General features: G+C 41.6%; 1 protein-coding gene and 1 long non-coding RNA gene across 4 annotated transcripts in view; one reads left to right on the plus strand and one right to left on the minus strand.

Moving 5' to 3' along the window:
- Nucleotides 1-15332, minus strand: part of LOC118680071 (trypsin-1) — a 283757-nt gene that overhangs the window by 167549 nt on the left and 100876 nt on the right. The gene's annotated exons all lie outside the window — the stretch shown is intronic.
- The window catches only part of LOC118680080 (uncharacterized), a 62719-nt gene that overhangs the window by 19186 nt on the left and 28201 nt on the right, over nt 1-15332 (plus strand). The gene's annotated exons all lie outside the window — the stretch shown is intronic.

The raw sequence follows: 15332 nt of genomic DNA on the forward strand, positions 1-15332 counted from the left end.
ATTCACGCACAGTTTTACCCCGATATAATCATTGTTACCTGATTTGCATAGTGGAAAGTGAAAGAATCAGATGGAATTGAAAATGGTGTTACATGGGAAGTAAGCGTAGTTGTAGTCCGATTTCGCCCATTTTCGCACTATGACATAGAAACCTGAACGTTATGCACCGAATTTAGTTGAAATCGGTTGAGCAGATCTCAAGATATAGGTTTTCACCTAAAAGTGGGCTGTGCCACGCCCACTGACTAATTTTGAAAGCGATTCCTATAAAGCCAATTTATACCATCTCAGAGATAAAATTTAATGTCTCTGGCGTGTTTAATTATTGATTTATCGCGCTTTTAGTAGTTTTTAACAGTACCGTTATATGGGGAGTGGGCAGAGTTGCCACCCGATTTCAACTATTTTCACACCGTCAATAGAAGTGGTAAAAACATTTGCTTCTAGTGAATTTTGTTATTATAGCATTAGCGGTTTAGGAGACATGCACATTAAACCTATTAGAGGCGGGACCACGCCCACTTTTAAAAAAAGTGCAGATGCCCCTCCCTAATTTGATCCTGTGTACCAAATAACAGTCTTGTATCTTATTGCGGAGCTTAGTTATGGCAAGTTATTTGTTTTTGATTAATGGCGTTTTGTGGGCGTGGCAGTGGTCCGATTACGCCCATCTGCAATACCAACCGTCTCACGGTACCAAGAAACATGTCTAATAAGTTTCATAAAGATATCTCAATTTTTACTCAAGTTAGAGCTTGCACGGACGGACGGACGGACGGACAGACAGTCACCCGGATTTCAACTCATCTCTTCATCCTGATCATTTATATATATAACCCTATATCTAACTCGATTAGTTTTAGGTGATACAAACAACCGTTAGGTGAACAAAACTATTATACTCTGTAGCAACAGGTTGCGAGAGTATAAAAATCCAAAAATTATTTCGATAATATTCGAAGCTACAATTCGACCTATGCTATGGTCAGTTTGGAAGCTAATATTTCTTACACAGTTTTATCATTAATATTTATATTTTATATATATATTTCTCACAGCAATTTATCATCTCAAACTTCACAGGAGCAGGACCCATGGTCACCGCATATGGTCGTACACCAAATTATGCCCAATTGTATATTTACGATATCGATACGGCTTTTCAATATAGGTAGAATGCGGAAACAAATTCCTTCACTATATGTTGTCATAAGGTCAAAGTCCATCTTCCACTATTAACACAAAACTATTTTTTTTTTATTCATTATTTGACGGTCTCATATCAAAAATATAAAGAAAAAATCCAAAAATTATTTCGATAATATTCGAAGCTACAATTCGACCTATGCTATGGTCAGTTTGGAAGCTAATATTTCTTACACAGTTTTATCATTAATATTTATATTTTATATATATATTTCTCACAGCAATTTATCATCTCAAACTTCACAGGAGCAGGACCCATGGTCACCGCATATGGTCGTACACCAAACTATGCCCAATTGTATATTTACGATATCGATACGGCTTTTCAATATAGGTAGAAAGCGGAGCAATCAAATAAAATTTGCAATGATGTTTTAATGAGATAAATTTCTGTTGAATTGGATAGAATTAATCCATTTATTCGTTCATTTCGTACAATGAAGGAACATTGTGATTGAGTATGCAATGCTCATAAAGAGACATGGCAGAGATTGGCATATCTTTTACTATTCCCAAATGCAGATTTTGGTTGGCACGTAAATATATCGCATAACGTGCAACATTCTATTGGTAGACATATTCGAAATAAAGTTATTGTACAATTTGCATATTTCAAATTTGCAATAAGCGAGCAATTTACAATTATGCATAAATCCTAAAAACTATTTTTGCAGTACATGGTGGTATGTATGAGAATAAAAGGATGTCGACTACATAAGGTCAATAATACTAGTGTTACGTGTCGCACCATGTCACACTATACGGCGCTGAAAACGTGTTTATTCGCGCTAAAAGTTTGTCTTTGACAGTTTTTCGATTGATTGACTCAGCCAAAGCGGCTGAAAAAATTAATTTAGCTTATGGGCCCGATACTGTAAACGAACGTGTAACACAAAAGTGGTTTGCTAGGTTCCGTTCCGGTAATTTCGCACCACGCGTCGGGAGGCCTGTCGTCGAAAATTGCGATAAAATCATGCAAATAGTGGAAGCAGACCATTACGTGAGCAATTATTTAATTGCTGAAGAACTAAAGATAAGCCAGAAAACCGTTTGGAACCATTTGCATAACCTTGCATTCAAAAAGAAGCTCGATGTTTGGGTACCACACGAACTAACGCAAAATAACACGATGGACCGAATTTCCATCTGCGAATCGCTGCTGAATCGCAACAAAATCGACCCGTTTCTGAAGCGGATTTTGATTGGCGATAAAAAAAGGGTCACTTACGACAACATCGAGCGCAAACGGACGTGGTCAAAGATCGGGGAAGCAGCCCAGACGGTGGCCAAGATCGGATTGACGGCCAGGAAGGTTTTGCTGTGTGTTTGGTGGGATTGGCAAGGAATCATCTACTACGAGCTGCTCCCCTATGGCCAAACGCTCAATTGGGCCCTCTACTGCCAACAACTGGACCGCTTGAAGGCAGCACTCATCCAGAAGAGGCAATGTTTGATCAACAGAGACCGAATTGTGTTCCATTAGGACAACGGCAGGCCACACACGTCTTTGGTGACGCGCCAGAAGCGCCGGGAGCTCGGATGAGAGGACCTAATATTAGGTCTAGTAAGAAGTTCGTTCGGTTTTTTATTGATTTTTCAAAAGATGATAACTTTGTGTACATCTGTCCGATTTAAGTCAAATATGCGCCGTTTAGTTCGTAAATTTGTTGCCAACAAGATGCCAACTTCATTATAACCCTCTCGTAGAAGGCTGCGTCCCTATTGGCATAAAACTCGGAGTGCCAATTTTCACAGGCCTCTCTTAAGGCCAACTTCTCACCATTAAGCGCGTTCGACATGGACAGGAAAAGATGGTAATCACTTGGTACCAGATCCGGACTATAAGGTGGGTGTATTAGGACCTCTCATCCGAGCTCCCGGTGCTTCTGGCGCGTCACCAAAGACGTGTGCGAATATTTGCTTAGGTCGTAAAGTGATTTTTCCTTTATCCTTCACTGGGTCTAATACTTGTAGAAACATATATCAAAATTACTTAGATGCAATGTCAATTGTTCAGCACTTCGGCAAGCCATCGCGTTCTGTTACAGTTACAAATAGTCGTGCGTGTATATAAGTTAAAAAAACTCCTATCTGACATTTAGATTAAAGTTGTTTTTGGCGATGTTGATGCTCTTATAACGGGTGTTTTTTGATGATGTATAGAACTTAAAGTTGGCACTACTGTTCAAAATAGGCGACCGATTGCTGTCAAGTGATTTATTCTTAGTTTGGCTTGGCAATTCATCATGAATAGACTCACGCCTGAACAACGCTTGTAAATAGTGCAATTTTATTTCGAAAGTAATGGTTCATTGCGTATCGCGCACTACGTTCATTTTATCGTATGATGCGATGAAGCGCCCTTCTGGGTGAATGGCTACGTCAACAAACAAAAGTGTCGCATTTGGAGTGAAGCTAATCCTCAAGTGTATGTCGAAACACCGTTACATTCAGAAAAACTGAATGCTTGTTGCGATTTATGGGCTGTGGAATCATTGGCCCGTACTTCTTCAAAAACGATGGTGGCCAGAACGTTACAGTCAATGGTGATCGGTATAGAGCCATGATTACTAACTTTTTCATTCCTGAATTGAACAACCATGATGTCCAGGAGCTGTGGTTCCAACAAGACGGAGCAACATGTCACACAGCTCGTGCCACAATCGATTTATTGAAAGACACGCTTGGTGACCGCCTAATTTCACGTTTTGGACCTGTGAATTGGCCTCCAAGATCTTGTGATTTAGCACCGCTAGAATACTTTCTGTGGGGTTATGTAAAGTCATTGGTCTATGTATTGGTCCACGACCGCTTAACCATTTGGAAGACAACATTCGCCGTGTTATTGCCGATATACGGCCACAAATGTTGGAAAAAAACATCAAAAAGTGGACGTCCAAATTGGACTACATCCGAGCCAGCCGTGGCGGCCATATGCCAGAAATCATATTTAAAATGTAATGCCACAAGATTATCTTTCGGATAAATAAAATTCATGTCAATCGAATAATCCATCGTTGTTTTATTGCAATTTTAAGTTCTATACTCTAAAAAAACTCCCTTTATATACAATCGAATTTTTAAAAAGAGGCTTTGCCCCATGCTCACATTTTTATAACTATACTTATGTGAAAATGACAAAATTGTTGGGTCGGCTGATATTAATAAAAATGTTTGTGCAGAGATACCGGATAAAAACTTACAGCCAATATTACATGAATGTGTTGTCAAACACATGATCCACGATCCATGCGGTGTTTTGAATCCAAGCTATGTATGCATGCAAGATGGTAAATGTTCAAAAGAATTTCCAAAGGATTTTGTACAATCAACGAAAGAATCAGCTAATGCTTATCTGTTGTATAAAAATTGCACTGCACTTATCTTTACCCATGACTATGCTGCAAATGTCTACGTTATCGCTTATGTTGAGATATATTCCGCTGAGTGCAGTGGCCTGACTACTATGGTCAGCTGCGGTAACCTGATAGTTAACTATGCTGCAAATGTCTACGTTATCGCTTATGCTGAGTTTTGTAGCTTATGGGTCCAACTGTAAATCAAATTTTGTAATACAGTCAGTTTGATTGCTCGTACGCTGACAAAACCTCTCTACAATTTCTCAGGCAAGGCCTCGAGATGGTTAGACAAGGTGACTTGACCTTATGACGAAGTTGAGAATAAACTAACTCTGGTTACAAACAAGATCGTAATGACACACTTCTGAATGATGAGACGCCTTTATTTCAGATCTTAAAAAAATCACTCAAAGCTATTGTTTTGCCGGCTCAGCCGAAGGATCTAGCATCTACTTTAACATTAGCTAGAGAAGCAGAAGCTAGCATCATACGCCAAAGTTATAGCAAAAAGAGAGCAAGGGAAAGAGGGTCATAGAAACCGCGCCCTTGCAAAGCACGGAAAACGGGATAGCGTAAAAAACTCTCATTTCGTCAGGTAACTGAAAAACAGCAATGATTACCAGGAAAAAAATAAAAGAGCTGGGCTGGGACAAGCCCAGAGCCAATGGAAATTGACTTTTCTTCTAAGTTTAGGCAACGCACTAATTCCTAAAAACAAAGGAGCAATCAATACGCTCAAAAGAGATCAAATTCGTCCGGTAGAGTGACAGGGCAAAGGCGTCAAAAGCTGAACAATGTTGTTCAGAGTGACCCTAATACTGAGAAACTAAGATACGAAAACGCAGCAGAGGCTGCTGCAATTGAAATTGAAGAGGACACCGAGTTGTTGTGTGACAATAACTCACTGCATATTTTAGGGAACAATCCCGACTGCCGTACATCAAACGACAGTTGAGTGGGAGAATTTAAAAAATACTCATCGATACAGGGGCGGCGAAGAATTACCTTTAGCATGTCGAAAAACCCTTCACTGTGAGCTTGGTACACGGTTCGAGCAGAACAACAAACAAATGCCTTATGTAAGTTTTTGGCCAAAGTTCACCATTTTTTGTGCTTGACACGCTAATTTCCTTTGATGCCATTATATTTTTGACTTGTTAACACAAGAAGGAGCGGCATTGGACTTACAAAATAGCAATACCAAATACCAAAACAAATCAGAACATGATACATTACTATGACAGTATAAACTTCACAGCTGCTAATGATATAGTAGTGCCCATCTCCGTCAAAAAGGAGTTCAAAATCATGATATTGAGAAGAACAAAGGCGTTTTCGACCTCTAGCGAGGCATTACCCTTTAACACTTCGGTTACTGCCACGATCCGTACTATAGATAATGAACCAATCTATACCAAACTATATCCGTACCAAAATGGAGTCTCTGATTTCATAAACAACGAAATTAAGCAACTGCTCAAAGATGATATCATTAGACCCTCCAAGTCCCCATATAGCAGCCCTGTTTGGGTTGTTGACAATAAAAATAAACGGTTGTTAATCGACTTTAGGAAGATAAATGAGAAAACCATAGCCGATCGATACCCGATGCCAAACATTCCAATGATTCTTGCGAATCTAGAAAAGGCAAAGTTTTTTACAACCCTAGATTTAAAGTCGGGGTACAATCATATTTACCTAGCAGAACAGGACCGCGAAAAAACGTTGTTTTCGGTAAACGGAATACGTTGAGCCTAACAACTTATTCAGTTTACGATCATTTCTTGGCCTAGCTAGTTATTACAGAAAATTCACTAAGGACTTCGCGTCAATAGCGAGGCCTTTGACTTACATTCTCGAAGGAGAAAATGGCACGGTGAGCAAACAACAAAAGCCCTGGAAATTACTTCAGGTGTTGGCAACATTTTGTATTGAAGGAAGTATTATCGAGAGTTTCAATTATTTATTTTATTATATGAATTTCAATTATATATCTTACACATTGACCAATATTTTCGGTAAAAAGTCAACTATAGGCATTGGGTTCCACATATTCAGTACCTAGGGGCTTGAACAGTTTAGGTTCGATTTAGACAATTTTTGGTCACAAGGTGGCATACTTTAAACGCATTATTTGTTGCTTGATTTGCATAGTGGAAAGTGAAAGAATCAGATGGAATGTAAAATGGTGTTATATGGGAAATAGGCGTGGTTGTAATTCGATTTCGCCCATTTTCGCACTATAACATAGAAATATGAGAAGAATATTATGGACCGAATTGAGTTGAGCAGATTTCAAGATATGGGGTTTCCCCTAAAAGTGGGCAGTGCCACGCCTACTGTCTAATTTTGAACGCGGTTCCTCTAAAGTCATCTCATACCATCCCAGAGATAAAATTTAATGTCTCTTACATATTTAGTGCTTCATTAATCACGCTTATATTAGTTTTTAACAGTACCGTTATATGGGGAGTGGGCGGGGTTGTCACCAGATTTTACCCATTTTCACACTGGCGATAGAGTTGCTAAAAACCATTTGCCAAAAGTCAGCTATAGGCACTGGGATCTAAATATTCATTACCTAGGGGTTTGAACAGTTTTGACTCGATTTAGACAATTTTTGGTAGCAAGGTGGCATACTTCAAACGCATTATTCACGCAAAGTTTAACCCCGATACAATCATTTTTACTTGATATGCATAGTGGAAAGTGACAGATTCAGATTGAATTGAAAATGGTGTCATATGGGAAATAGGCGTGGTTGTAGTCCGATTTCGCCCATTTTCGAGCTATTACATAGAAATAAGACAAGAACTTTATGCACCGAATTTAGTTGAAAGCGGTTAAGCAGCTCTCAATATATGGGTTTTCACCTAAAAAGGGGCGGTGCCACGCCTATTGTCTAATTTTGAACGCGGTTCTTATAAAGTCATCTCATACCATCGCGGAGATAAAATTTAATGTCTCTGGCGTGTTTAGTGCTTGATTTATCGTGCTTTTAGTAGTTTTTAACAGTACTGTTATATGGGGAGTGGGCGGAGTTGCCACCCGATTTCAACTATTTTCACACTGTAGGTAGGTGTTCTAAAAAAATTTGCTTGCAGTGAATTTTGTTATTATAGCGTTAGCGGTTTAGGAGATATGTACATTAAACCTATTAGGGGCGGGACCACACCCACCTTGAAAGAAAAATTTTAACTGCAGATGCCCCTCCCTAATGTGATCCTGTGTACCAAATAAGAGTCTTGTATCTTGTTGTGGAGCTTAGTTATGGCAATTTATTTGTTTTTGATTGATGGCGTTGTGTGGGCGTGGCAGTGGTCCGATTATGGCCATCTGCAATACCAACCGTCTTACAGTACCAAGAAACATGTGTAACAAGTTTCATAAAGATATCTCAATTTTTACTCAAGTTACAGCTTGCACGGACGGACGAACGGGCAGACAGTCGCCCGGATTTCAACTCGTCTTTTCATCCTGATCATTTATATATATATAACCCTATATCTAATTCGATTAGTTTTAGGTGATACAAACAACCGTTAGGTGAACAAAACTATTATACTCTGTAGAAACGGGTTGCGAGAGTATAAAAAGGTAAATATGGAGTTGAATGAAATTCAACGAAGCGCCTTTGAAAATTTGAGGAATATTTCGGCATCCGAGGATGTTATACATGAGAATACCCAGATTTCAAACAGCCTTGTGACTTAACCACTGGTCAATCTGGAAAATGAAGTGGAGTCAGATGCTGCGACAATTCACAGTGAGATATAATTATTTTACACGATCGATTCGACAGAAAAGCCTTTAAATTGCTTCAAGAACCAGTTCGCACTCGAAGAAGCCAAATTTCCGTTATAAAGAGACATCATACCCTTTGGCAGAAAAATATGCCACCTAATAAATTTTACAGATAAAAACGCTCTATTCGAAGAAATTAAACTACTCGTTAGTACCAACTCTGTAAGCGCGATTTACTGTGATTTACCGACGTTAGTCAGTTAACAACATGATTTGGTGTTAAATTTTCCGGCAACTAAGTTCTGGTACTGCAAGAATGTCTTTGTCGACATTACAAACAAAAGTGAATAAACTGAAAATATCATCACTGAACACAATCGCGCGCAAAGGGCCGCTCAGGAAAATATTAAACAAATCCTTCGTAATTATTCTTTTTCGAAAATGGCAAATTTAGCGAAACACGACAGGCACCCCAAGAAACAAATACTTGAGGTAACACCAATTTCATCACATGCTGGAGAAATGCTCCACATTGACATTTTTTAAACGGACAAAATATCGTTGATTACTTGCGTTGACAAGTTCTCGAAGTTTGCCGTTGTACAACCGATCGCGTCTCGCACGATAACAGCTGTAAAAATGCGCATTATCCAATTTCTAAGTTTGTTTTCTTAAACAAAACAATTTATTGCGACAGGGAAGCCGCTTTCAATTCGGAGACAATTAGATCACTGTTAAAAAACTCTTCACAGTTGTTAAAATGGACAAGTGGAACGCTTCCATGGCACTCATGCGGACATAACTAAATATTTTAAACTAGAAAAAATCTCTGATAATATTTAAAAAAATAAAATCGCAAAAGCCCAACATGATGACATTGAAAAATCTAACCCGAACATAGAGTTTTTGAAGTTGGCGAAAAAGTGTTCGAAAAAAACAATAAAAAGTTAGGGAATAAGTTAATACTGCTATGCACAGAGAAAACGATTCAAGCAGATCTGGGAACCTCTGTTCTTATTAAAGGGAGGGTGGTCCACAAAGACAACCTTAAGTAGCACTTACTTACACGCGAGAGCACACAACAATCTTTATACCCTCTTTTTACATATTTGCAGGATTAAATTTACAGTCCATTTATTGTCAGGGGTCGTATATTGTCGGATTATCGACCACTCTCATTCCAATTATATTCCGGTGATAGACGGGGAAGTGTTGGTATGGGAGCAAGGGGACTATTTAGGGCCTTCAAGTAACCTGACCGAATTTGCTAGCATGTAAGAAGAGACCGCAGAATTAGTAGAGTTATGCCCTCAATCGCATATGCGAAAGGTGTTAGACGTGAATATAGAACATATTAAACTTTTTTTTTCCGTAATAAAAGTGCAGCATAGAATGGCAAGAAGTCTGAATTTCCTATGCTCAGCACTCAAGGTAATAACCGGAGCACCAGATGCGGCCGATTTTGAAAAAGTTAGATTATCCGAGTCAAAGTTAGTCGATGCAAATAATAGGCAAATAGTAATTAATTCAGAAACACAGAAACAAATTAATAAACTCACAGATACGATAAATGATATACAAGATGACACCGTAGCCGAATGCAACGATCACGTACTAGCGGTCAACGAATGCGTAACAACAACATTCGCATCAGTTTGCAAGTTAACGACACAAGACACCTGTGCAACAGCGCTCTTGCTAGCTACGCTAGCGGCGCGGCCTCCTGCCGCACTCAGCCAAGCCACCTGAAGCCTATCTCGCAAGTAGGAGATGGAATCATAATTATCAATGAGAGAACAACGTCCGGTGTGTTTTACGTGAGTAGCTACCGTCGACGGTCTTACCTCACAGTGCTCCAAAGCACAAATTATCAAAACAATGCGTTGATAAGCGAGACAAATAATACGAGCTTTTTGCAAGTATTAATTTCGTTACCAGTGGCCAGTGCGTAGGGGCACACCGACCATCTTGGTAAGATTCGAGGCCGACCTAAAACCTTTTCCGTTTTCGGGTACGGACCCAGTTGCTTGTGCAACTTCTTTTTTCGAACTAAAATTCAGTTCTTCCAACATTTAGGTTTAAACCACAGCCACCACGATACTCCCCAAAGGGCCGAACCCAATGAGCAGGTTGAACCGAAGTCCAAGGGCATTCTGCTCACCGTGGTACCAGAGTTCAGTCTCCGGTAAGACTGTGTAGCCGAAGATACTGCCAGTTGAGCTCTGCCTTACTCAATGACTGGTGACATTTGTCGCTTGAACTTCAAATGTCTTTTTATTTGGAATCTCATTTAAAGTCTATAATATCAGTTCAAGCTGAGTATTATAGCACTATTTCTGACATCATTTACTATGCCGATATTCTGGGCAAAATAAAATAATAGTCATAGTGTATTTGGCTTTTAGTCGCCTTTTACAACAGGCAAGCCTTACCGCGGGTAAATTCTTACCTTTACCCGCAGGGTGATCAATGAGAGAACAACGTCCGGTGTGTTTTACGTGAGTACCTGCAGTCGACGGCCTTACCTCACGGGGCTCAAAAGCACGGCGTATCAATACAATGCGTTGATCAGCGCCCGAAAATGCCAGGCATTTTTCAGTACCGATTGTTAGTGTGGAATGGACACACTACACACCTTGGTGGAGTTCGAGGCCTATCTAACACCTCTGCCGTACTTTGGGTCCGGCACCCGGTTGCAGTGCAACTCCACATTGAGTGATCAAAACACTCTTCCCGCATTTGGGCATCAACCACAACCACCACGATACTCCCCGAAGGGCCAGTCCGCATGAGCAGGTTGGAGCGAACTTCATGGGCCCCTGCTCCCCGTGGTACCAGAATTAAGTCTCCGGTCAGACCTCGTAGCCGAAGCTACTACCAGTTGAGCTTCCATACTGCTCTGTACTGGTGACCAGGGATTAAATCCCTACCCCTCATCTTTCACCCAAGAATTCTAACCCCTTTTTTCAGCTAATTGTCTCCGCCGCCTAAACAATTCACGCGCAAACCTATCAAACGACCCTAACTATTCGGTATTTGGACTAGTGAAGATCACACTGCTGACATCTAATCGTCCATTAGTCCAACTAATCCCCATTCCCTCAAGGTTCCTAATGTCCGAGTACATCGGGCAGAGCGCAACAACATGCGCCCAATCTTCAACACGCGCCCCACACATACACCGTGGCGTGTCAGAAAGGCGCCTCTGATGCAGAAATGCGTTCAGAGGACCATGTCCCGTAAGCAGAAAACCCATACTCAGACAGAATCAGAAGTCTGGGTTTCCTTCTATAAACCTAACGTTCCGGATGTACTCGTAGGTCACCCTACCGTCAGGGCTATTGTCCCAACGGTCTTCCCACCTTATCTTGACCCTGTCATCTAGAAGTCTCTTGCTTCCTAGATATCCTTCCCTCTCCACGTCAAGATCGGAAATCAGATTATTCTGCAGCAAGGACACACCCAAGCCTCTTCTTAACCTGAATGTGACAGCACGCTGTATAACAATCATGTCAAGAGATGGCACACCTAGCAATACCTGCTTCGCATCAGTTGAGACGGTGCGACACACTGGCAAACAGGCTAGCATCATACAGCGCTGCATGGAAAGTAGTTTTTGGCGACCCAAGACCGTCGTGGCTAATTCCCACCATACAGCAGCTCCGTAAGTGGCACAGGCCACAAATAAGTCACGATATATGGTACGAACCGCACGACGTCCGAGGCCCCAATCACTCCGTAAAACGCGTCTGACCTTGCCGACAATCGCCAGCAGTCTCTCTTTCACGCTCACCAAGTGTGGAGTGAAACACACCCTTTCCCTCATGGTCAACCCCAAGTATTTGACTTGCGTCACGTACTTGATGCTGACCCCATTTACATTTGATATGTTCACACCAACACCTAAACCCCAACTGAGGACAATTTCTAAAAATCGTCCTCCCGCTCGCTCGCTCCGACCACATATCCCGCGTTAGATCCTGAAGTCGTTCCACCATAACTCTTTCCAGTACTTTTCCAAGCACTTGAAGGAGACTGATGCCCCGATAAGAACGAGGATTACTCCTGATCTTATCAGGGGACTTCAGGAGAGGAACGATCCTAGCCCTTTTCCACTCCCGTGGAAAATATCCCTCCCACACGCACTTATTGTAAATGGCCTCCAAGTATTCCGTAATGAACTTCCACATGCGTTTACACATCTCTCCGTTCAAACCATCAAAACCTGGGGATCGTTTACACCTGACCAGGTCAAAGGCGTATCTCAGCTCGCCATCATCTAGTGGAGGAACAGGTACCTCATACGTTTGAGGTACCTGAGCCTCCGCCCTAGGAAAGAACGCTCCAAGCAGAACCCCCGCACAGTCTCTCCACGTTGATAACACAGTATCACCAACGCGGAGAGAGGTGATATCCTCCCTCTTACGACCCCTACAGATCTTGTAGACCTGACTCCAGGGGTTGTTCCTATTCTCCGCTACAAAACTCCTCCATTCTTCTTCTTTGATTTTAACTAGCATTTCTTTGTAATTCCTCATCACACAACTAAATTCATTCCTAATCTGGGACAGCCTGGCAGAGGCTGTCTAGCGCGTTGAAACTTCGTCTCAATCGCCGGACAGCTCTCCTCTTCATCGTTAGCTCTTTCGTCCACCACTTATTTTCTCGCTCTGAAGCTTTCGAACTTTCCGAGAACCCTATTGTTCCCTTCCCACACTACATCGTATAGCCAAGAAATTTGCTCGTCCACCCCAAAGCCCTCAAACTCACTAAGCGGTATTTCCAATACCGCTTCAGTAACACACTGACCATATTGGTTCCAGACGATACCTGAGGTACGCCATCGCAACGGACTTACATACGCTGAGGGAGGAGATTTAGGAGTAACCATAATTTGAATCAAGTTATAGTCACTCAATCCCCACCCTACCCTAATCTCCTACCTAACATTAAAGGTCCTATTTGCTGCCTCATTCCTGAAGGACACATCGATGTCGCTCACACCTCCAGGCCCATCAAACGTATAACACTCGCCTGGCTCGTTTAATATGTGAAGACTATTTGCCTCCACCCATTCGCTTAATACCTCGCCTCTAGTGTGGCTTTGATATCCAGACGAATGTCGAGATACCTTACTAAACCACATAGAGGACGAGGCATTCGCATCCATTCCTAGGATAAGCGAGCTACTACTGGCAAGTAGCAGTAGCTTATCCATGTAAAGCAGGTAAGGCTCAAGAGGTTCGCTGTATTTGCAATAAACACTAGCGACTACCAATCTACCGAACTTCCCCTCTATGGATACACAAACACCCAGCTTTGACAAATCCAGAACTACGCAGTCGTAGCTCGGATTATTCACAACTATTGCAGCATTTCTCCTAAGGTCTGTGAAGACCCTAAAGCCTCCAGGGAGACCCCGAACCAAACCATTAGCGGCGTAGGACTCCTGGAGTGATGCGATGCCGCGGCCACCCTCTAGCACCCCCTACAACCCCCTAACTCACACATTACGGCATAACAACCCTGACAATTTAGCTGTAAAATCCTCCCCATTAATGTCTAGAAAGGGCACGCTCTACTATACTGGTCTACCCTTAAATGCACAGTTGCGACAATGTGGTGCATTGACGCAACGAGCAGCTCTGTGGCCTTCCTGACCACACCTACGGCAGACATCGGACTTGGCCTTACATTCCGCCACTCGATGGTCAAAGCCCATGCACCGGAAACAGCCGGCAACAGGGCTATCCGGTCGCACTCGGAAGGAAAACCACTTAATATAGCACCTTCCCGCTTCCAAGAGGGCGGATATTACTTTCTCCGAACCCTCCAAAACGAGGTTGGTTTTACCATCCATCGCCACCTTCCAGGGGCGACTGACCAACCTAACATCGGATTTCTTTGCCTCAGGACTGACATTAATATTGAAGAGTTCTTCCATGAATTCCTGATGGGAGATCTCAGTGTATACACCTGGCACCCCAACCCTTCGCCCCAACTTCCGGTTGACACTCACGTCCAACCCTACCTCCCCCAGCACGATCTCCCCTACTACACAAACACGAAAAACTCGCGATCTAGTTTGTAATCGCTTATGGCACTCACGAACGCGCACCTGCACTACAAGTCAGTGGCCTTCAGATATACATATTTATAATATTTACGTTATCGTTTATGCCGAGACATATTCCGCTAACGCATGAATTCAGTGGCCTGACTACTATGGTCGGCTGCGGTAACCTGATATTTGACTATGCTGCAAATGTCCACGTTATCGCTTTGTACGTTGTCCACGTTGATTTGTAGTTTATGGGTTCAAATTTTAGGTTTAGCTCTAAATCAAATTTTGCAATACAATCAGTTTGTATTTTGACTCCCAATAAACTCACTAACTACACAATGTTTGGATTTGCGTAAAGCAATAAAGGATAATACTTCATTAACTACACAACGCTTGTAATTGTGTGAAGCAATAAGGGATACTATCTTTCCGATCGATAATAATGTTTCCGTTGATGTTAGATGAAAGTCTTTAATAATCGTAATGTCATTCCGGACAATCCACATTTGCTTGCAAAATATAAGTGTCATATTAATGGCGAGGTATGCACTTTCATTAAAATATAATATATAAGGGTTTCGATAGTGAAACTATTTCAATTCAACGTGAAAATACAAACGAAAATGTATAGCAAGTACAAATTGTAGTAGATAAAGTTAGAAAAATTTTGAATGGTCGGTATGTGGGACCAACTGAGGCGATGTGGCGGATATATGAACTTATATGTAATGCCACGAAGGCAAAATATTATATTTCGCGAAGGCCAAGAACGGCAAACAGTAGAAAATCCTAAGCTTACGAGGTTTTTAGCTTTCTTTCAATTGAATAAAAGTGATCCATCTGCTCAATATACGTATACAGAGATTCCAGACAGATGTGCTGCCTAGCACCTCTCACACGGGTTGTCAGAAGCCGCATGCGTGCGACAACCATGAGCTGCCACCTAGGGTGTTATTCGA

Source organism: Bactrocera oleae, chromosome 2 (genome assembly GCF_042242935.1).
Source record: "Bactrocera oleae isolate idBacOlea1 chromosome 2, idBacOlea1, whole genome shotgun sequence".
NCBI lineage: Eukaryota > Metazoa > Arthropoda > Insecta > Diptera > Tephritidae > Bactrocera > Bactrocera oleae.